The 23,411-nt window shown below is 43.1% G+C and overlaps 6 non-coding genes across 6 annotated transcripts; all 6 read left to right on the forward strand.

The window, feature by feature from the left end:
- Positions 1-1,393: 1,393 nt before the first annotated feature.
- On the forward strand, positions 1,394-1,475 carry TRNAS-AGA (transfer RNA serine (anticodon AGA)). Its single transcript has one exon. It is a non-coding gene; the product is annotated as a tRNA-Ser (tRNA).
- Positions 1,476-2,764: 1,289 nt separating this feature from the next.
- TRNAH-GUG (transfer RNA histidin (anticodon GUG)) lies at positions 2,765-2,836 on the forward strand. The gene has a single exon. It is a non-coding gene; the product is annotated as a tRNA-His (tRNA).
- Positions 2,837-4,331: 1,495 nt separating this feature from the next.
- TRNAS-AGA (transfer RNA serine (anticodon AGA)) lies at positions 4,332-4,413 on the forward strand. Its single transcript has one exon. It is a non-coding gene; the product is annotated as a tRNA-Ser (tRNA).
- Positions 4,414-14,447: 10,034 nt separating this feature from the next.
- On the forward strand, positions 14,448-14,529 carry TRNAS-AGA (transfer RNA serine (anticodon AGA)). The gene has a single exon. It is a non-coding gene; the product is annotated as a tRNA-Ser (tRNA).
- Positions 14,530-15,818: 1,289 nt separating this feature from the next.
- Positions 15,819-15,890, forward strand: TRNAH-GUG (transfer RNA histidin (anticodon GUG)). The gene has a single exon. It is a non-coding gene; the product is annotated as a tRNA-His (tRNA).
- A 1,500-nt stretch (positions 15,891-17,390) lies between these two features.
- TRNAS-AGA (transfer RNA serine (anticodon AGA)) lies at positions 17,391-17,472 on the forward strand. Its single transcript has one exon. It is a non-coding gene; the product is annotated as a tRNA-Ser (tRNA).
- Positions 17,473-23,411: the final 5,939 nt, after the last annotated feature.

The following is a 23,411-nucleotide window of genomic DNA, read 5'->3' on the forward strand; positions in this document are numbered from 1 at the left end:
ATTTAAACGATCTAACGACAAATTATTTAAACACACACGATTATAAGATGTAGGTATTTTGTACTTACTGACATAAATTATCGTTCTTGAACATATTTGCGGTAAGGGGAGCGGAGCTCTCCCCCAGGCCAATCAGAATGCAGATGAATGCAGTTGCAGTTGAGTGACCTGTGTTGTGGCTGTCTACAGGGAATGCACATATGTAGCTGTCTCGCAGCCCAATCCAGACGTCAATCGAAGACAGGTTTCAATGCAAATAGAGCAGTAAGTGCAGAGAAATGCTCACTCTCTAAAAATGGCATTTATACAATAGTAAGATTAAATCCAACCTCACCAGTAGATAGGATTTATCAATAAATAAATAAAGCTTCTCCTCTCTGATAAGGAATTACCCCCCAAAAAGTATAAGGGAATACCCAATGCTAACCTATGAGAGGGGCAGACCTCACAGTAGTGAAAAATGTAATAGACTGTTTGATACTACTAGGACATACAAACTACCACAGTACATGTCTTACCTTTTACTTACATAGCATGATGCCCCTAGGACTACCTAGGGCCTTCCTTAGGGGTTACTGATATGTAATAAAATTGGAGTTTAAGGCTTGGCAAGTAGTTTTAAATGCCAAGTCGAAGTGGCAGTACACTGCAGCACAGGCACTGCAGTAGCAGGCTTGAGACAGGTTTGAAATGCTATTTCTTTGGGCGGCACAATCAGTCCCTGGGTATATGGTATACCACTTTACAAGGGGCTTTCAAGTAAATTAAATCTGTCAGTCAGGTATACTCCAATTATACACATGATTAGGGAAGAAGCACGTGCACTTCAGCACTGATTAGTAGCGATAAAGTGATCAGAGTCCTAAGGCCAACAAAAAGATACAGCAAAATGCGGAGGTGAAAAGCAATAAGGTGGGGTTGGGACCACCGTAAGAATGCAAGATCTAACAAAAACGAACTAAGGATAACATGAGTAAAACATCAGGTTTCTCTACAGCATTTGGTGATACAAGTGGGCCTTCTTTTATCTTCCATAAATGCAATCCTTCCCGGACCCCTTTATTATATAGCTCTTCAAGGAAAAAATATAAAGCACTTACAAAGGAGCTTCAAATACTCAAAGATGGTAGACTTCTGTAATATGGGCCATATAAAAGCAGCACAAAAACAGAGTGCAATAGGGTCCAAAAAACTTGAGTGACCCATGAGAGTATGCATGCAAGCCTATGGTATTCCAAACTAGAGATATACGCATGCAATTTTTGTTTTTAGGAGAGAATGTGCCTGCTGAAAAAAACATTATTTTTAAAAAGTGCATTGCAGAATATCAGGAATTTGCTGTGGGACACCTTGAAAACTTGCATACAGATTATGTGCACACACCTTACAGTCAGTTGTTGTGGCCGAGTGGTTAAGGCGATGGACTAGAAATCCATTGGGGTCTCCCCGCACAGGTTCGAATCCTGCCGACAACGAGAATCTTTTTAACATCGGCTACAATTTCAGAAGTTAACCTTTAGTATTTCTTCCATGTCAGTTTTATAAATAGGTGGCTTATTTTGGTGTCACTATTGCCATATCACATATTTATGATCGCTCCCCCTTTCATATCTTTGCTATAACTCTCGTCCTTCATTAGCGCTGGTGCAAACGCTTCAAATTATTATACCCTGGCTCTCTCGGTCATACCTGTGCATGCACTTGAAACTTACTTTACCAATAAAAGAAGCAAATAGAGAAATAAAATAAAAGTGCTAGCTGGATTAGGCAAACACACTTCATAAAACTGCATTTTCTTTTCTATTCTCCCCCGTGTTACAAGCTTAACTGCTCCCTGTTTAATTTCTCTTAACCTGCTGTTCCTGGAAGAGAATTTCATCTACAAGCTCTTTCTGTGTTTTTTCCTAGTCTTTTCTTTCCCTTTTCTTAGATTTGTAACTGTTCCTTTACGTGCTCTATTTAGCCGCCATTAATCTCATTTGAGCTCCCTGTACCTGCTGCTGTTTTCTCCACACCTCATACTGCCTTTTCCCTCTTTCTCTCGTTCTCTGCGGTTGGTGGCTACTTTCCAAAGCGTCTGATGCCCCAATGTTCCTTCGTCTTGTTGTCAGGCGTGAATTTGAAAAGCAACAAAATTAACAAGCCTTTACCACTCACACATGGCAGAAGTTTATACTTTAATTCAATGAGCTAAGAAAAGTGTGTTGTGGGGCCCCTACGAGCCATGGTGCTTGCTTCATCATAATTAGGCATGCAGTCATTAGCCACATCTCTGATTATGGGTCACTGAGGTCAGTTTCAATAATTCCTCAAAAACCTAACCATGCAGTCCCCCCTAACTGTGTAGTTATCTTGCTTTACTGCTGTTTGTGTGATTAGCTGGGAGGAGCTCAGCGCAGCATCCTCCCAATAAAAGAGTAGATGGACCGTTCCTTAACTCTTTCTTGCTTCACATACAGATGGCTTGAGGAGGTACAGGGGAGATGCAGGTCTAATAAACAGAATAGAATATCTGCGCCAGGTGTGTTTCTCTGCATAGGTGTCCCATCACAGGCCCACCAGTGTATGTGTGATCTTTGACTCCTGCCAGTTCACAAGCAGGCGGCCAGGAAACGGTTTCAGCCTATCAACCACTGAGGAGATAAAGCCTTTGTATAAGGAATGAGGAAGCAATGAACACATTCAGCCTATCACAGGAGTAGCCCTGAGTGTTCCGAATTATAATTTCTTCATGTCACTGTACGTTATTGAGCCCAAGTAGCTCGCCGTGATCGTATAGTGGTTAGTACTCTGCGTTGTGGCCGCAGCAACCTTGGTTCGAATCCGAGTCACGGCATTGTGGTTGGCAATGTCACGGCAGTTGGGTTTTTCCTTTACAGAATTCCCAAATGTACCAGTTGTTTTTGTAAAATGTCTATTAAAAACAGATCCTTTTCAATATTTAAACGATCTAACGACAAATTATTTAAACACACATGATTATAAGATGTAGGTATACTGTACTTACTGACATAAATTATCGTTCTTGAATATATTTGCGGTAAGGGGAGCGGAGCTCTCCCCCAGGCCAATCAGAATGCAGATGAATGCAGTTGCAGTTGAGTGACCTGTGTTGTGGCTGTCTACAGGGAATGCACATATGTAGCTGTCTCGCAGCCCAATCCAGACGTCAATTGAAGACAGGTTTTCATGCAAATAGAGCAGTAAGTGCAGAGAAATGCTCACTCTCTAAAAATGGCATTCATACAAAAGTAAGATTAAATCCAACCTCACCAGTAGATAGGATTTATCAATAAATAAATAAAGTTTCTCCTCTCTGATATGGAATTACCCCCCAAAAAGTATAAGGGAATACCCAATGCTAACCTATGAGAGGGGCAGATCTCACAGTAGTGAAAAATGTAATAGACTGTTTGATACTACTAGGACATACAAACTACCACAGTACATGTCCTACCTTTTACTTACATAGCATGGTGCCACTAGGACTACCTAGGGCCTACCTTAGGGGTTACTGATATGTAATAAAATTGGAGTTTAAGGCTTGGCAAGTAGTTTTAAATGCCAAGTCGAAGTGGCAGTACACTGCAGCACAGGCACTGCAGTAGCAGGCTTGAGACAGGTTTGAAATGCTATTTCTTTGGGCGGCACAATCAGTCCCTGGGTATATGGTATACCACTTTACAAGGGGCTTTCAAGTACATTAAATCTGTCAGGTATACTCCAATTATACACATGATTAGGGAAGAAGCAGGTGCACTTTAGCACTGATTAGTAGCGATAAAGTGATCAGAGTCCTAAGGCCAACAAAAAGATACAGCAAAATGCGGAGGTGAAAAGCAATAAGGTGGGGTTGGGACCACCTTAAGAATGCAAGGTCTAACAAAAACGAACTAAGGATAACATGAGTAAAACATCAGGTTTCTCTACAGCATTTGGTGAGACAAGTGGGCCTTCTTTTATCTTCCATAAATGTAATCTTTCCCGGACCCCTTTATTATATAGCTCTTCAAGGAAAAAATATAAAGCACTTACAAAGGAGCCTCAAATACTCAAAGATGGTAGACTTCTGTAATATGGGCCATATACTAAAAGCAGCACGAAAACAGAGTGCAATAGGGTCCAAAAAACTTGAGTGACCCATGAGAGTATGCATGCAAGCCTATGGTATTCCAAACTAGAGATATACGCATGCAATTTTTGTTTTTAGGAGAGAATGTGCCTGCTGAAAAAAACATTATTTTTAAAAAGTGCATTGCAGAATATCAGGAATTTGCTGTGGGACACCTTGAAAACTTGCATACAGATTATGTGCACACACCTTACAGTCAGTTGTTGTGGCCGAGTGGTTAAGGTGATGGACTAGAAATCCATTGGGGTCTCCCCGCGCAGGTTCGAATCCTGCCGACAACGAGAATCTTTTTAACATCGGCTACAATTTCAGAAGTTAACCTTTAGTATTTCTTCCATGTCAGTTTTATAAATAGGTGGCTTATTTTGGTGTCACTATTGCCATATCACATATTTATTATCGCTCCCCCTTTCATATCTTTGCTATAACTCTCGTCCTTCATTAGCGCTGGTGCAAACGCTTCAAATTATTATACCCTGGCTCTCTCGGTCATACCTGTGCATGCACTTGAAACTTACTTTACCTATAAAATAAGCAAATAGAGAAATAAAATAAAAGTGCTAGCTGGATTAGGCAAACACACTTCATAAAACTGCATTTTCTTTTCTATTCTCCCCCGTGTTACAAGCTTAACTGCTCCCTGTGTAATTTCTCTTAACCTGCTGTTCCTGGAAGCGAATTTCATCTACAAGCTCTTTCTGTGTTTTTTCCTAGTCTTTTCTTTCCCTTTTCTTAGATTTGTAACTGTTCCTTTACGTGCTCTATTTAGGCGCCATTAATCTCATTTGAGCTCCTTGTACCTGCTGCTGTTTTCTCCACACCTCATACTGTCTTTTCCCTCTTTCTCTCTTTCTCTGCGGTTGGTGGCTACTTTCCAAAGCTTCTGATGCCCCAATGTTCCTTCGTCTTGTTGTCAGACGTGAATTTGAAAAGCAACAAAATTAACGAGCCTTTACCACTCACACATGGCAGAAGTTTATACTTTAATTCAATGAGCTAAGAAAAGTGTGTTGTGGGGCCCCTACGAGCCATGGTGCTTGCTTCATCATAATTAGGCATGCAGTCATTAGCCACAGCTCTGATTATGGGTCACTGAGGTCAGTTTCAATAATTCCTCAAAAACCTAACCATGCAGTCCCCCCTAACTGTGTAGTCATCTTGCTTTACTGCTGTTTGTGTGATTAGCTGGGAGGAGCTCACGGCAGCATCCTCCCAATAAAAGTGTAGATGGACCGTTCCTTAACTCTTTCTTGCTTCACATACAGATGGCTTGAGGAGGTACAGGGGAGATGCAGGTCTAATAAACAGAATAGAATATCTGCGCCAGGTGTGTTTCTCTGCATTGGTGTCCCATCACAGGCCCACCAGTGTATGTGTGATCTTTGACTCCTGCCAGTTCACAAGCAGGCGGCCAGGAAACGGTTTCAGCCTATCAACCACTGAGGAGATAAAGCCTTTGTATAAGGAATGAGGAAGCAATGAACACATTCAGCCTATCACAGGAGTAGCCATGAGTGTTCCGAATTATAATTTCTTCATGTCACTGTACGTTATTGAGCCCAAGTAGCTCGCCGTGATCGTATAGTGGTTAGAAGTCTGCGTTGTGGCCGCAGCAACCTCGGTTCGAATCCGAGTCACGGCATTGTGGTTGGCAATGTCACGGCAGTTGGGTTTTTCCTTTACAGAATTCCCAAATGTACCAGTTGTTTTTGTAAAATGTCTATTAAAAACAGATCCTTTTCAATATTTAAACGATCTAACGACAAATTATTTAAACACACATGATTATAAGATGTAGGTATACTGTACTTACTGACATAAATTATCGTTCTTGAACATATTTGCGGTAAGGGGAGCGGAGCTCTCCCCCAGGCCAATCAGAATGCAGATGAATGCAGTTGCAGTTGAGTGACCTGTGTTGTGGCTGTCTACAGGGAATGCACATATGTAGCTGTCTCGCAGCCCAATCCAGACGCCAATCGAAGACAGGTTTCAATGCAAATAGAGCAGTAAGTGCAGAGAAATGCTCACTCTCTAAAAATGGCATTTATACAATAGTAAGATTAAATCCAACCTCACCAGTAGATAGGATTTATCAATAAATAAATAAAGCTTCTCCTCTCTGATATGGAATTACCCCCCAAAAAGTATAAGGGAATACCCAATGCTAACCTATGAGAGGGGCAGACCTCACAGTAGTGAAAAATGTAATAGACTGTTTGATACTACTAGGACATACAAACTACCACAGTACATGTCTTACCTTTTACTTACATAGCATGATGCCCCTAGGACTACCTAGGGCCTACCTTAGGGGTTACTGATATGTAATAAAATTGGAGTTTAAGGCTTGGCAAGTAGTTTTAAATGCCAAGTCGAAGTGGCAGTACACTGCAGCACAGGCACTGCAGTAGCAGGCTTGAGACAGGTTTGAAATGCTATTTCTTTGGGCGGCACAATCAGTCCCTGGGTATATGGTATACCACTTTACAAGGGGCTTTCAAGTAAATTAAATCTGTCAGTCAGGTATACTCCAATTATACACATGATTAGGGAAGAAGCACGTGCACTTCAGCACTGATTAGTAGCGATAAAGTGATCAGAGTCCTAAGGCCAACAAAAAGATACAGCAAAATGCGGAGGTGAAAAGCAATAAGGTGGGGTTGGGACCACCTTAAGAATGCAAGGTCTATGTCAGGCGACGTCTTCCTCAGGGTCTGTCGTGAAGTTATAAGGGCCCACCTCTCGATACCTCCGATTCCGAATGTAATTATTACACAGAATCTTGGAGTGATCAAGCGAGGGGAAAAGGGAATTGGGAAGGGAACTGCGGGGAAGGAGATCTGAAAGGGAAAAGTTAGTGACAAAATATTCTGCAATTCTAAATTGACTTTGACCTTTGTATCAAGACTGAGGGTATTCCAAACACTAGCCTTTACAACAACTCTCTAAGCATCCGATAAGCTTCTTGCACAGTTATTTTCAAGAACCAGACTCTTTATTCATTATACTGCTAATTTTCTATTTCCTTGTGAATTGCGACAGATTCTCCATCAAATAAATAACATCACACTTCAGTAAATAAACTCCTTTACCAAAGTTTTGGAAGGTAACCTAAATAACTATCACATAAACATCATCTGCAAAAATAACCACTAGGCCACATCGCCTGAATTTACAAGGAAAGGATTGCGCCTAGACAAAGTGCAATAGAAACAGAAATTACGTGGTTACAGATAAGTTTAGCGCTCCCCTGAAATGCCTTCAACAACCCTTGCCAGCAATGGATTGCAATTCTCGCATCTGAAGAATAAAGCATGGAAAGATTCACATATTTCTGTGTTTGAAATTATCTAAAATGAATTTGCAACTTTAATTATCACTTTAGAAACAATAAAGCTTCTTTTAAACAGCTTACGCAAAAAACTAGGATCTCTTATTCCCTACCTGTAGAGTACGACCTACTCTACTACTTTGAGGACCAAGACAGCTTCCTGGAATCTCCAAAACGGTTCTTCAGCACTGGAACGCTGGAAACTGAGCAAGCTGAGGAACTGCCACGCCCCCTACTACGAGCACCGAAAGCCTCCGGTGAAATCCCAATGCGAGGCGCTGGATCTGCAGGAAACAGGAAAGGGAGCAGAGAGAGAACACAGCCACTCCCTAGGAATCGTCCAGAATAGTGAGCGCTGAAGACAGGGCGTGGTCGCGTAAGTCAGCGTGCCTCCGGAGCTCACGCATGCGACCCGACAACCAAAGCTCACGCATTAGGCGTAACATGCCAAACCTCACGCATTAAGCGTGACATGCCAAATCTCACGCATTAGGCGGAACAGCAGCAAACAACAGCTAACGATGAAACATACATGCTGGCCTAAAGCACAACAACCACCAACAGCAGCAAACAACAGCTAACGATGAAACATACATGCTGGCCTAAAGCACAACAACCACCAACGCCCTCCCAAGGAAGACTGATGCATTTTCCCACATGGAGAACCCCGAATGCTGAGTGGGGCGGGCCCTAGACCACAAGCCACCCTAGCTCTGACAGTACTCCCCCCTCCCAAGAGTGGTCTAGGGCCCGGCTTTAGAGGGTGAAGGAGGTGGAAGCGGCGCAGCAAGCGAGGGGCATGGACATTATCAGCTGGCTCCCAGGAGTCATTTTCAGCACCATACCCCTTCCAAGAAACAAGATACCACAACTTTGAGCCCCGACGTTTAGAATCCAAGATGTTCTGCACTTCATATTCCCAACTACCATGAACCAAAACTGGTGCTGGACGAGGGGCCAGGGTCTGATCAGCAGGTTTAAGAAGGGAAGTATGAAACACTGGATGAATGCGTAGAGACTTGGGTAACAACAGTTTGAATGTCACAGGGTTCACCTGACGTAGAACTGGGTAAGGACCAATGAACTTAGGATGAAACATACTCTTGTGTTTAAAGTTCAAGTTCTTTGTCGACAGCCAAACTTTGTCCCCAGGGGCGTACTCTGGACCAGAACGATGTTTTTTATCATACTGCTCTTTATATTTCTGCTTGCTCTGTAACAAGCGACCTTGAATACGTCGATGGATATTTTGCATAAGCTGCACAGAGTCTCTAACTGCTGGCACACCATCCCCATTATTGGGCAGAGTCAGTGGAATGGTGTTCGGCACGTAACCATAAAGCGCCTCAAAGGGAGATGATCCGGTTGATGAATGAGGCGATGTATTGTATGCAAACTCAGCAATCCAAAGCAAATCTAACCAAGATTTCTTAGAGTCTGTAACATAACACCTTAAATATTGTTTCAAAGTCTGATTCAATCTCTCAGTTTGTCCATCAGTTTGAGGGTGATAACTGGTGGACATATTGGAAATGATCTGTAGATTTTTACACCATTGTTGCCAGAACTTGGAGGAGAACTGAGAACCACGATCTGAGAGCAAAACTGAAGGCAGTCCATGTAGGCGAACCACATTTTGCAAGAATAATTGAGCTAATTGACCAGCAGAAGGTAACTGTTTGCAGGCAATGAAATGTGCATATTTGGTTAAACTGTCCACAACCACTAGAATCACAGTATACTGATTGATTGATGGCAAGTCAGTAATGAAGTCCAATGAGATGTGCTTCCATGGTTCAGTTGGAGTTGGTAGAACCTGTAGATATCCTTTTGGTTTAGTGTGATCAGATTTACATCTTGCGCAGACTTCACAATTATTAGCCATCTTCATTACATCTCTTTGTAGCGTTGGCCACCAAAACATTCTTTGTATTTTCTCCACAGTTTTTTTTGGACCGGGATGTCCAGCCATAGGATGTGAATGTAACCAGTTGAACACAGTTTCCTGTAATTGCAAAGAGGGCAGATACACTTGCTTTCCGTGAAAAGGTATCCCTTCTTTGATAGTTTGGTCAATGTTGGGTTTCAGCCATGATTTCCACTGAGACAAAGGAAAACTTTCATGAATATTCTCCAGGAATTGATCCGCCGAGAGTACACTGATTACCTTGCCAGGATCGATAATAGGTTGAGGGGTACCTTCAAAGCGAATCAAAGAAGAGTCTTTTCTGGATAAAGCATCAGCTTTCTTGTTGTCTTGACCTGGACGAAAAGTTATTACAAAATCATATTCAGCAAAGAACATCATCCACCTGAGTTGTCGCGGTGTTAACATTCTGGCTGAACTCATGAACTGGAGATTTCTATGATCAGTGTAAACTGTTACTGTAAATTTTGCTCCCATAATGTAATGTCTCCATTCTTTGAAAGCTTCCAGTATAGCTAGTAGTTCTTTCTCAGCTATAACATAGTTTTGTTCTGCAGGATTTAGTTTTCGGGACATATAGGCAACCGGATGCATTTGACCAGTAGTATGATGTCTTTGAGAAAGGATGGCTGCAATGGCTACATCTGAGGCGTCAGCTTCGATGATAAAAGGTTTTTCTACGTTGGGATGCATGAGAACAGGTGCTTCAGTAAATGCCTTTTTTAGTTTCTGGAATGCATTTTCAGCGTCTGAGGACCATTCAAATTTTACCTTCTTTCTCAGCAAACGTGTGATGGGAGCTACCACAGCAGAAAAGTGATCAATGAAGCGGCGGTAAAAATTCGCAAAGCCCAAAAAACATTGAATGTCTCGAACTGATGTTGGAGTAGGCCAATCTGCAACAGCTTTAATCTTCCTGTCAGTCATTTTCATTCCAGTTGGAGTGAGGAGAACTCCCAAAAATTCAACCTCTCGGACATGAAAATCGCATTTAGATAGTTTACAATACAAGTTATGAGACTGAAGAGTGCTCAAAACCTTTTTGACATGGCCTTCATGTTCAACTTCGGAATCGGAATAGATCAAAATATCGTCTATGTAGACAATGACAAAGAGATCCAAAAATTCCTTCAAGGCGTCATTCAAAAAAAACTGAAAAGCTGCTGGTGCATTGCACAGCCCGAATGGCATGACCAAATACTCAAATAGTCCATATCTAGTTTTGAAAGCAGTCTTCCATTCATCTCCTTGCCTAATACGAACCAAATGATAGGCCCCTCTAAGGTCCAATTTAGTGTAAATTTTAGCCTTTTTGACTTGGTCCAACAGAACAGGGATGAGAGGCAATGGATATTTATTTTTGACAGTGATTTTATTCAATGCCCTATAGTCGATGCAAGTCCTTAATTCCCCATTTGCTTTCGGAATGAAGAACAACGGAGAAGCTGCTGGTGACTTGGAGGGACGGATGAATCCATTCTCTAAATATTGGTCAAGATACTCTCTTAAATGCTGGTTCTCTTTTTCAGACAAAGCATAGATACGGCAATTAGGAACACTAGAACCTGGTACTAGATCAATTTGACAGTCATAGCTTCGATGGGGTGGAAGGAGTGCCGCCTTAACCTCACTGAAAACTTCTGTGTAATCCTTGTATTTTTCTGGCAAAAGTGTTTCCTTTTCTTCTGCTGTGGCCAATTGACTTAGAGTTGGTTTTGGAATGTTTAAACAGGAAACATGGCAAAAGTCAGACAGGAAAATCAGTTCTCTCTTCCGCCAATCTATGGTTGGGTTATGTAAACAAAGCCAAGGCATTCCCAGAATAAAACCATATTGAGGTGCTTGGATAACGTCAAATTGAAGCTCTTCCCTATGTATTTGTTGCTTAGCATCTTCACAGAACATAACAACCTTAGAAGTTTGCATGGTTACTGGTCCACCAGCTAGTACTTTGCCATCCACTGCTTGGACAATTTCTGGAATTTCCTTTTGTTCACAGATGATTCCCAGGCGTTGGGCAGTCTCTAAATCTACAAAGTTACCCGTGGCTCCAGAATCTACTAAAACCTCCATCTGACATGTTTCACGAATTAACCTGATTTGCACGGCTAATCTGAAATGTGCTTTGTAGTTAGAGACACATGAATTCACAGAAGGGAAGGCAATGGTTCCCAAGAGATCTCCCTTCAAACATCTTGGGCCAATTAGTTTTCCGTCTTTTGGTCTGCTTTTTCCAGAGCCGCTGACTTACTAGAATTAGGAAACCTTCCTTTAGGCTTAGTCAAACAGTCCCTCACAAAATGGCCTTTTCGACCACAATAAAGGCATTGCCCATTCTTTCTACGATTGTCTTTTTCCTCTTTTGACAAAGGTTGCCTTAAAGTTCCAATTTCCATTGGTTCTGTACTAGTTTCAAAGTTTCCAAATTGAGGTCTAGATTTGCCTTCAGATTTCCAATTAGGTTTGTCTGTTCTCTTTTTATCAGATCTTCGTTCAGAGAGTCTGTGATCTAAACGCAGAGTTAGGTTAATTAGTTCAGAACAAATAGTTGGTTGAGGATCAATTTGCGCCAAAACATCCTTTAGATCATCTTTTAATCCTTGATAAAAGAGAGCTGCTCTTTTTTCCTCTGGCCAAGAAGTTTCGGCAATCAATCTATTAAAGTGAGACAAATATGAAACCAGGTCTCTACTACCTTGTCTTAGCTGAAGTAGTTCTCGATCTGCAGATAAAGTTACAGTTCGTCGATCGAAAACTTTTTCGAATTCTTCCACAAATCTTTTCCAGTTATATAACAGAGTGTCATCTTGTCTGACCAAAGGAACGGCCCAGTTTGCGGCATCTCCGGTCAAATAAGAAATTAAAAATGCAATTCTTGACTGTGGGGTTGGAAAGGCCGCTGGTCTACAAGCAAAATGCAATTCGATCTGGGTCAAAAAGATTTGCACCTTGGAGGAGTCCCCAGAAAAACGTTCAGGGGCTGCCAAAGGAATCTGAGGGGGCACTGTAACGGCTATGTTCGTAGAACCCCTACTAGCCCCGGTTTCTTGAAACTCTTCAGGAAGAGGAGTATTCTGCAATTGAATATTGTCTACCTTAGCTGCTAACAAAGCAGTTGCATTCATAGTTTCCTTTAAGTCAGCTTGCATTCGCATGATCGCTGACATTATGTCATTGATGGTAGTCATTATGACTTCACGTACAGACCAGGAGGAAAATAATTCGTGGGCTCACTATTCTGTCAGGCGACGTCTTCCTCAGGGTCTGTCGTGAAGTTATAAGGGCCCACCTCTCGATACCTCCAATTCCGAATGTAATTATTACACAGAATCTTGGAGTGATCAAGCGAGGGGAAAAGGGAATTGGGAAGGGAACTGCGGGGAAGGAGATCTGAAAGGGAAAAGTTAGTGACAAAATATTCTGCAATTCTAAATTGACTTTGACCTTTGTATCAAGACTGAGGGTATTCCAAACACTAGCCTTTACAACAACTCTCTAAGCATCCGATAAGCTTCTTGCACAGTTATTTTCAAGAACCAGACTCTTTATTCATTATACTGCTAATTTTCTATTTCCTTGTGAATTGCGACAGATTCTCCATCAAATAAATAACATCACACTTCAGTAAATAAACTCCTTTACCAAAGTTTTGGAAGGTAACCTAAATAACTATCACATAAACATCATCTGCAAAAATAACCACTAGGCCACATCGCCTGAATTTACAAGGAAAGGATTGCGCCTAGACAAAGTGCAATAGAAACAGAAATTACGTGGTTACAGATAAGTTTAGCGCTCCCCTGAAATGCCTTCAACAACCCTTGCCAGCAATGGATTGCAATTCTCGCATCTGAAGAATAAAGCATGGAAAGATTCACATATTTCTGTGTTTGAAATTATCTAAAATGAATTTGCAACTTTAATTATCACTTTAGAAACAATAAAGCTTCTTTTAAACAGCTTACGCAAAAAACTAGGATCTCTTATTCCCTACCTGTAGAGTACGACCTACTCTACTACTTTGAGGACCAAGACAGCTTCCTGGAATCTCCAAAACGGTTCTTCAGCACTGGAACGCTGGAAACTGAGCAAGCTGAGGAACTGCCACGCCCCCTACTACGAGCACCGAAAGCCTCCGGTGAAATCCCAATGCGAGGCGCTGGATCTGCAGGAAACAGGAAAGGGAGCAGAGAGAGAACACAGCCACTCCCTAGGAATCGTCCAGAATAGTGAGCGCTGAAGACAGGGCGTGGTCGCGTAAGTCAGCGTGCCTCCGGAGCTCACGCATGCGACCCGACAACCAAAGCTCACGCATTAGGCGTAACATGCCAAACCTCACGCATTAAGCGTGACATGCCAAATCTCACGCATTAGGCGGAACAGCAGCAAACAACAGCTAACGATGAAACATACATGCTGGCCTAAAGCACAACAACCACCAACAGCAGCAAACAACAGCTAACGATGAAACATACATGCTGGCCTAAAGCACAACAACCACCAACGCCCTCCCAAGGAAGACTGATGCATTTTCCCACATGGAGAACCCCGAATGCTGAGTGGGGCGGGCCCTAGACCACAAGCCACCCTAGCTCTGACAGTCTAACAAAAACGAACTAAGGATAACATGAGTAAAACATCAGGTTTCTCTATAGCATTTGGTGAGACAAGTGGGCCGTCTTTTATCTTCCATAAATGCAATCCTTCCCGAACCCCTTTATTATATAGCTCTTCAAGGAAAAAATATAAAGCACTTACAAAGGAGCCTCAAATACTCAAAGATGGTAGACTTCTTTAATATGGGACATATACTAAAAGCAGCATGAAAACAGAGTGCAATAGGGTCCAAAAAACTTGAGTGACCCATGAGAGTATGCATGCAAGCCTATGGTATTCCAAACTAGAGATATACGCATGCAATTTTTGTTTTTAGGAGAGAATGTGCCTGCTGAAAAAAACATTATTTTTAAAAAGTTCATTGCAGAATATCAGGAATTTGCTGTGGGACACCTTGAAAACTTGCATACAGATTATGTGCACACACCTTGCAGTCAGTTGTTGTGGCCGAGTGGTTAAGGCGATGGACTAGAAATCCATTGGGGTCTCCCCGCGCAGGTTCGAATCCTGCCGACAACGAGAATCTTTTTAACATCGGCTACAATTTCAGAAGTTAACCTTTAGTATTTCTTCCATGTTAGTTTTATAAATAGGTGGCTTATTTTGGTGTCACTATTGCCATATCACATATTTATTATCGCTCCCCCTTTCATATCTTTGCTATAACTCTCGTCCTTCATTAGCGCTGGTGCAAACGCTTCAAATTATTATACCCTGGCTCTCTCGGTCATACCTGTGCATGCACTTGAAACTTACTTTACCAATAAAAGAAGCAAATAGAGAAATAAATTAAAAGTGCTAGCTGGATTAGGCAAACACACTTCATAAAACTGCATTTTCTTTTCTATTCTCCCCCGTGTTACAAGCTTAACTGCTCCCTGTGTAATTTCTCTTAACCTGCTGTTCCTGGAAGAGAATTTCATCTACAAGCTCTTTCTGTGTTTTTTCCTAGTCTTTTCTTTCCCTTTTCTTAGATTTGTAACTGTTCCTTTACGTGCTCTATTTAGGCGCCATTAATCTCATTTGAGCTCCTTGTACCTGCTGCTGTTTTCTCCACACCTCATACTGTCTTTTCCCTCTTTCTCTCTTTCTCTGCGGTTGGTGGCTACTTTCCAAAGCGTCTGATGCCCCAATGTTCCTTCGTCTTGTTGTCAGACGTGAATTTGAAAAGCAACAAAATTAACAAGCCTTTACCACTCACACATGGCAGAAGTTTATACTTTAATTCAATGAGCTAAGAAAAGTGTGTTGTGGGGCCCCTACGAGCCATGGCGCTTGCTTCATCATAATTAGGCATGCAGTCATTAGCCACAGCTCTAATTATGGGTCACTGAGGTCAGTTTCAATAATTCCTCAAAAACCTAACCATGCAGTCCCCCCTAACTGTGTAGTTATCTTGCTTTACTGCTGTTTGTGTGATTAGCTGGGAGGAGCTCACGGCAGCATCCTCCCAATAAAAGTGTAGATGGACCGTTCCTTAACTCTTTCTTGCTTCACATTCAGATGGCTTGAGGAGGTACAGGGGAGATGCAGGTCTAATAAACAGAATAGAATATCTGCGCCAGGTGTGTTTCTCTGCATTGGTGTCCCATCACAGGCCCACCAGTGTATGTGTGATCTTTGACTCCTGCCAGTTCACAAGCAGGCGGCCAGGAAACGGTTTCAGCCTATCAACCACTGAGGAGATAAAGCCTTTGTATAAGGAATGAGGAAGCAATGAACATATTCAGCCTATCACAGGAGTAGCCCTGAGTGTTCCGAATTATAATTTCTTCATGTCACTGTACGTTATTGAGCCCAAGTAGCTCGCCGTGATCGTATAGTGGTTAGTATTCTGCGTTGTGGCCGCAGCAACCTCGGTTCGAATCCGAGTCACGGCATTGTGGTTGGCAATGTCACGGCAGTTGGGTTTTTCCTTTACAGAATTCCCAAATGTACCAGTTGTTTTTGTAAAATGTCTATTAAAAACAGATCCTTTTCAATATTAAAAACGATCTAACAACAAATTATTTAAACACACATGACTATAAGATGTAGGTATACTGTACTTACTGCCATAAATTATCGTTCTTGAACATATTTGCGGTAAGGGGAGCGGAGCTCTCCCCCAGGCCAATCAGAATGCAGATGAATGCAGTTGCAGTTGAGTGACCTGTGTTGTGGCTGTCTACAGGGAATGCACATATGTAGCTGTCTCGCAGCCCAATCCAGACGTCAATCGAAGACAGGTTTCAATGCAAATAGAGCAGTAAGTGCAGAGAAATGCTCACTCTCTAAAAATGGCATTTATACAATAGTAAGATTAAATCCAACCTCACCAGTAGATAGGATTTATCAATAAATAAATAAAGCTTCTCCTCTCTGATAAGGAATTACCCCCCAAAAAGTATAAGGGAATACCCAATGCTAACCTATGAGAGGGGCAGACCTCACAGTAGTGAAAAATGTAATAGACTGTTTGATACTACTAGGACATACAAACTACCACAGTACATGTCTTACCTTTTACTTACATAGCATGATGCCCCTAGGACTACCTAGGGCCTACCTTAGGGGTTACTGATATGTAATAAAATTGGAGTTTAAGGCTTGGCAAGTAGTTTTAAATGCCAAGTCGAAGTGGCAGTACACTGCAGCACAGGCACTGCAGTAGCAGGCTTGAGACAGGTTTGAAATGCTATTTCTTTGGGCGGCACAATCAGTCCCTGGGTATATGGTATACCACTTTACAAGGGGCTTTCAAGTAAATTAAATCTGTCAGTCAGGTATACTCCAATTATACACATGATTAGGGAAGAATCACGTGCACTTCAGCACTGATTAGTAGCGATAAAGTGATCAGAGTCCTAAGGCCAACAAAAAGATACAGCAAAATGCGGAGGTGAAAAGCAATAAGGTGGGGTTGGGACCACCTTAAGAATGCAAGGTCTAACAAAAACGAACTAAGGATAACATGAGTAAAACATCAGGTTTCTCTACAGCATTTGGTGAGACAAGTGGGCCTTCTTTTATCTTCCATAAATGCAATCCTTCCCAGACCCCTTTATTATATAGCTCTTCAAGGAAAAAATATAAAGCACTTACAAAGGAGCCTCAAATACTCAAAGATGGTAGACTTCTTTAATATGGGACATATACTAAAAGCAGCACGAAAACAGAGTGCAATAGGGTCCAAAAAACTTGAGTGACCCATGAGAGTATGCATGTAAGCCTATGGTATTCCAAACTAGAGATATACGCATGCAATTTTTGTTTTTAGGAGAGAATGTGCCTGCTGAAAAAAACATTATTTTTAAAAAGTGCATTGCAGAATATCAGGAATTTGCTGTGGAACACCTTGAAAACTTGCATACAGATTATGTGCACATACCTTGCAGTCAGTTGTTGTGGCCGAGTGGTTAAGGCGATGGACTAGAAATCCATTGGGGTCTCCCCGCGCAGGTTCGAATCCTGCCGACAACGAGAATCTTTTTAACATCGGCTACAATTTCAGAAGTTAACCTTTAGTATTTCTTCCATGTCAGTTTTATAAATAGGTGGCTTATTTTGGTGTCACTATTGCCATATCACATATTTATTATCGCTCCCCCTTTCATATCTTTGCTATAACTCTCGTCCTTCATTAGCGCTGGTGCAAACGCTTCAAATTATTATACCCTGGCTCTCTCGGTCATACCTGTGCATGCACTTGAAACTTACTTTACCAATAAAAGAAGCAAATAGAGAAATAAAATAAAAGTGCTAGCTGGATTAGGCAAACACACTTCATAAAACTGCATTTTCTTTTCTATTCTCCCCCGTGTTACAAGCTTAACTGCTCCCTGTGTAATTTCTCCTAACCTGCTTTTCCTGGAAGAGAATTTCATCTACAAGCTCTTTCTGTGTTTTTTCCTAGTCTTTTCTTTCCCTTTTCTTAGATTTGTAACTGTTCCTTTACGTGCTCTACTTAGGCTCCATTAATCTCATTTGAGCTCCTTGTACCTGCTGCTGTTTTCTCCACACCTCATACTGTCTTTTCCCTCTTTCTCTCTTTCTCTGCGGTTGGTGGCTACTTTCCAAAGCGTCTGATGCCCCAATGTTCCTTCGTCTTGTTGTCAGACGTGAATTTGAAAAGCAACAAAATTAACAAGCCTTTACCACTCACACATGGCAGAAGTTTATACTTTAATTCAATGAGCTAAGAAAAGTGTGTTGTGGGGCCCCTACGAGCCATGGTGCTTGCTTCATCATAATTAGGCATGCAGTCATTAGCCACAGCTCTGATTATGGGTCACTGAGGTCAGTTTCAATAATTCCTCAAAAACCTAACCATGCAGTCCCCCCTAACTGTGTAGTTATCTTGCTTTACTGCTGTTTGTGTGATTAGCTGGGAGGAGCTCACGGCAGCATCCTCCCAATAAAAGTGTAGATGGACCGTTCCTTAACTCTTTCTTGCTTCACATACAGTTGGCTTGAGGAGGTACAGGGGAGATGCAGGTCTAATAAACAGAATAGAATATCTGCGCCAGGTGTGTTTCTCTGCATTGGTGTCCCATCACAGGCCCACCAGTGTATGTGTGATCTTTGACTCCTGCCAGTTCACAAGCAGGCGGCCAGGAAACGGTTTCAGCCTATCAAACACTGAGGAGATAAAGCCTTTGTATAAGGAATGAGGAAGCAATGAACACATTCAGCCTATCACAGGAGTAGCCCTGAGTGTTCTGAATTATAATTTCTTCATGCCACTGAAGTATTTCGGGGTTCCCAAGGCCTACACGCTCCAGAGATTACCCACTTACACAAGAACTGTTGGCACGGAAACTGTAAAATTCAAAGAACAAGTTTATTAAAACCCCATGGGGTGGTGGTACACTCAAACAGCACCCTTCGGTAATGCTAGAGGTATCACACCGAACACCGGTGTGACCCCGTTTATATACATTTTTGGGGCAATAAAAGATAGGCGGCACAACTTAAGACACAGTTTTAGAGACATATATGGTCATGTTTTGGGATACTGCCAGCTCATTGGAGAGTTTCAAACCCACTGGTCAGTTAGCGGCACATTCCTGAAGGTTTACGGGTCAGTGAGAACTGCGCATGTGTGGTTTGACCAGTACTAAAAATAGCCTGTTGCTGGGCAGATGAGAGTGGTCAGTGGAACGGACAAAGGACTAAAGGGCACGTCGGCCACGAGGCCGCTCATGGTCTAAGATGGCCGCTGCAACATTCAAAATGGCGTTTATCGTATATAGCCAAGTTAAGGAGGACAACGTGTAGGTTCAGCTAATCGCTAATCCGAACGGGCCAATTACGACAGACGACCCTTTTAGCGTTTAGCTGAATCTACCTCATAATGAACATAGTCTGGATGTTCGTCCTCGATGTCTATTAACATAATTTGTGTCACCTCTTTGTGTAGCATCATTTTGTCATGGGCAAGAGCTCGCCTCGATGGTAAGCAAGCTGATAGACACATTGAACATAAGGCAGGGCCGCATTGGATACACAAGCATATAAAGAACATTGCTCCCACAAGTATGCAGAGAATTGTCAACAATTTCCAGCCCCAAGTTGCGATCATGGACCAGAACCATCCAGAAAGTGTCCAAGTTCCATTGTCCGGGTGTATTTCGGCAGCTATTTTATGCAGCTTGGAAATCGCATCATACACAGATGGAGAATTATCAGGCACATAAACACAACAGCTGCTTCCGATGATTCTACATGCCCCCCCACGATCAGCCAAAACAACGTCCAGCACCATCCGGTTTTGGAGGGTGACAATTCTGGAAATCTGCAGCTCTTCGGTAATATTCCCCAGGGCAATAGCAGTGTCATTCGCAACAGCCTCGACAACGCGAGTCAGCCGTCTGATTTTCCGGCTGTTCAACGCAGCCCCCACAAAGGAGAATAGTCCCAGATTGAAATCCACATACTGTTGTAATGCAGTATCCGTTTGATCAATGTCCTCTAGGGCAACAGTTCGCTTAACTCTGTTCAAAACAAAATCGTGGTACAGAGTGTAGTCGTTGTGGTACATCGGAGGGGCAATGAATACAGGAGGTAGCACAAACGATACATAACATGTGCCCAACCACCCCACTGGAAGCTGATGGTACCCTTTCGTTCCACAGATGAAGTAAGTGTTTCGAGATGCAACAAATGAAATGCCATTCGGGCTATCAAACGTGAGAGTAATATTACATTCGCTTTTCCCCACTGCAATCGTGCCCTTGTTTCGGATACATAAATCGGCTTTTGTGGCAATGACATTTATGACATGAGCACTGGATACATTCACATTTCGCTGATTGCTATATATTCGTGGAGCAGACACATTATCAGGCCTGTATTCTTCCCACTCGAAACGTGTACCCTCAGCCCGGGGAAACCCATCCTTGTCATGGGAACATACTTTATTCAAACGGAAAAGCACCCCCCCTTTTGTTGGCCATCTCAAAGTAAAGAGGAGGGTGTACCAGGCATTGCATGACCCATTGTGTGAAAACGGGAGTGGAATAAGTGGGGTGCCCCCCCTCTTCTGGTGCCCAGGCAACATTCCACACACCCAGCAGTTAGAGGTATTGGTCATATTATGCGTGTGGTGAAGAATCTGAATGAAGCTGTTATTTAAATACGTTTGACGATGGCGTTCTTCATGGAATGGCAATGTAAAATGGAAATGTTCAGACGGTGCCGGGGTAGTCGGCAGCAAATGTTCACGTACAGGCACCACAAGTTCGACTACCCAGGCTATAACAGCTATCACCACAATGGTTAGAACAAAGAGAAAGGCACCCAATATTTTCTTGTCACGAGATGCCGTTGATGCCATAGTTCAAGAAAGTTTATGCAGAGTCTCAAGTGGCACAAATTGTTCACAAATTGTTCGCAAATTGTCCCAGATACACGTGCGTGTATACCTAAAAAAGAAAAATGCGGTGCTGAACTCCGAGGTAACCGTTGTTTTGTTCTCTGGGCCAAGACGGGTGTCGCTACTCTGGCAGAACTGATCCCCCCCCCTTGGAATTCCCGGTTTCCGTTTCACAAACCTGGAGCAGTAACCAACCAGTCATAAAAAAGGAACAAAAATCTTCTCATCGCGGGCGTAGATTGTAGCGCTCTCTTCCGGTAGCAGATTGGTCCGGGAAGGCTCCCTCCACTTCGGCCGACGTCACAGCTGGGCTCTTTTCTTTCTCCAAGATCTCCTTATAGTCAGTCAGCACAGCAGGAGTCACCAGATCCGGAGAGACACGGCGACAATGTGTCAAATGCACCCACCGCTTCCTGTTCGTCACTCGTACTGCGGTGCGGGTCGCCAAGAGGACCTGTTCGGGGCCTTTTCACCTGGGCTCCAAACTGCTTGCTCTCTCAAACGAGCGGATCATCACATGATCCCCAGGACGAAGATCGTGGCCTTCTCCAGTGGAGTTATCGGGGAGCGCTTCTCGAACCTGTTGATGAATAGAGAGCAAATCATTTGTTAATCGTGCCAAATAATCATTCATCATAACACAAGGCACATCATGTATTAATCGCGGCTTGGGCACCCCCCAGATATTCATAGGGCGGCCAAACACCACCTCATAGGGCGTAAGGCCAGTTCGTGAGTGGGGTACTGATCTAAGAGAGAGCAGTGCTAGCGGCAACGCATCTGGCCACTTCAACGATGTAGACGCCACAATCTTGGCCAGCTTAAGTTTCAACGTTGCATTGTATCGCTCGACCAAACCTGCTGACTGAGGGTGGAATACAGCGTGGAACTTTTGCTGAATCCCCAACCCCTTCAGTACATATTCCACAATCTTTCCAACAAAATGGGGCCCATTATCGCTCCACAAAAATTTACAAACTCCAAAGCGAGGAAAGAACTCCTTAAGCAACACCTTAGCTGTTGTCAAAGCCGTATTGTCTTTCGTGGGGTAGGCCTCAACCCATTTGCTAAAAGCACACACCACCACTAGGACGTACTTCAGGTTATTGCAGCGCTCGAGTTGGATGTAATCCATTTGAAGCACTTCAAACGGTGCTGAAGGTGGAACGAACCCTCCTTTCGGAGTATGGGTCCCCTTCCCAGGATTGTGTTGCAAGCATACCAGGCAGGTCTGCACTACTCTCTTTGCAGTATTCGCAATCTCAGAATGTTCCCAAACTCGTGTTAAAAGCCGAGTGATTGCAAGAGCTCCGACATGGGCCAGTCCATGTGTCATCTGGACCATCGCCTGTAAGTAAGCCGCAGGCAATTTCCACTTCTCCATGTCTTTGCTTCTCCAACAACCTTCGTCATCTAGTACCCCATCTACTGCCCAAGCCGCAAGTTCAGATTCCGTAGCTGATTTTTGAATATCCCGTATCTCTGCTCTAGCATCACTCCATCTCTCAGCCTGTGATTGTACCACGTACATAGGGGAGCTAGTTCGGGACATACCCGTCTGCCTTGCTATGCTATCTGCAAAGGCATTTCCTTGACCCACTTTATCCGTGATCTTTTTATGGGCACTGCACTTCACTATCGCTACTTTCTTGGGGCAAAGCAACGCGTTTAGGAGATCACGCACTAACTCTCCGTGCATAATGTGCTCCCCGTGTGACGTCAGAAACCCACGTTCCCTCCAGAGGAGCCCGAAGTCATGGGCCACTCCAAAGGCATACCGGCTGTCCGTGTATATGTTCACACATAGGCCAGCACTCAATTCGCAGGCTCTTGTTAAAGCTATTAGCTCTGCTGCCTGAGCCGATTTCTGTGGTATTCTAGCTGTTTCTACCACCGTCTTAAGAGTCGTGATCGCATATGCTGCGGAAGTCGTACCATCTGGCAGCCTCAAACACGATCCATCAACCCACAGTTCCCCATCCACATCTGGAAGTGGCACATCCTGCAAGTCAACACGACCCTTTGTCTGTTCCTCAGTCAGGAAAACACAATCATGATGTTTTTCTTCCTGACCCTCCTCGGCCGGATAGGGCAATAAAGTCGCGGGGTTCAAAGTAGCGCATCTTTTCAATGTTATGTGTGGCGCTAAAAGTGTCAGCTCATATCCTGTAAGTCGTGCACTCGTGAGGTATTGGGTCTTTGTTTGGTTTAACAGGGCATCTACTGCATGTGGAACTAACACCAACAATTTGTGTGATAACACTATGCCCTCACTCTGTCGTATGGCTACTGCTGTTGCCGCTACTGCTCGAAAACACCCAGGCAGCCCTCGTGCTACAGGATCCAAAATGGCAGAGAAGTACGCACATGGTCTCTGCTTATCCCCGTGTAACTGCACTAACACTGACAGCGCACACCCATCATTCTCGTGTACGTATAATGTGAAAAGTTTCGTGTAGTCTGGTGTTCCTAACACGGGTGCAGAACAAAGGGCCTGTCTCAACTGCTCAAAGGCTTTCTGACATTCGTCTGTCCACTCCAGAGG

The sequence above is a fragment of the Lissotriton vulgaris genome, unplaced genomic scaffold (genome assembly GCF_964263255.1).
Source record: "Lissotriton vulgaris unplaced genomic scaffold, aLisVul1.2 SCAFFOLD_301, whole genome shotgun sequence".
NCBI classification, from domain to species: domain Eukaryota; kingdom Metazoa; phylum Chordata; class Amphibia; order Caudata; family Salamandridae; genus Lissotriton; species Lissotriton vulgaris.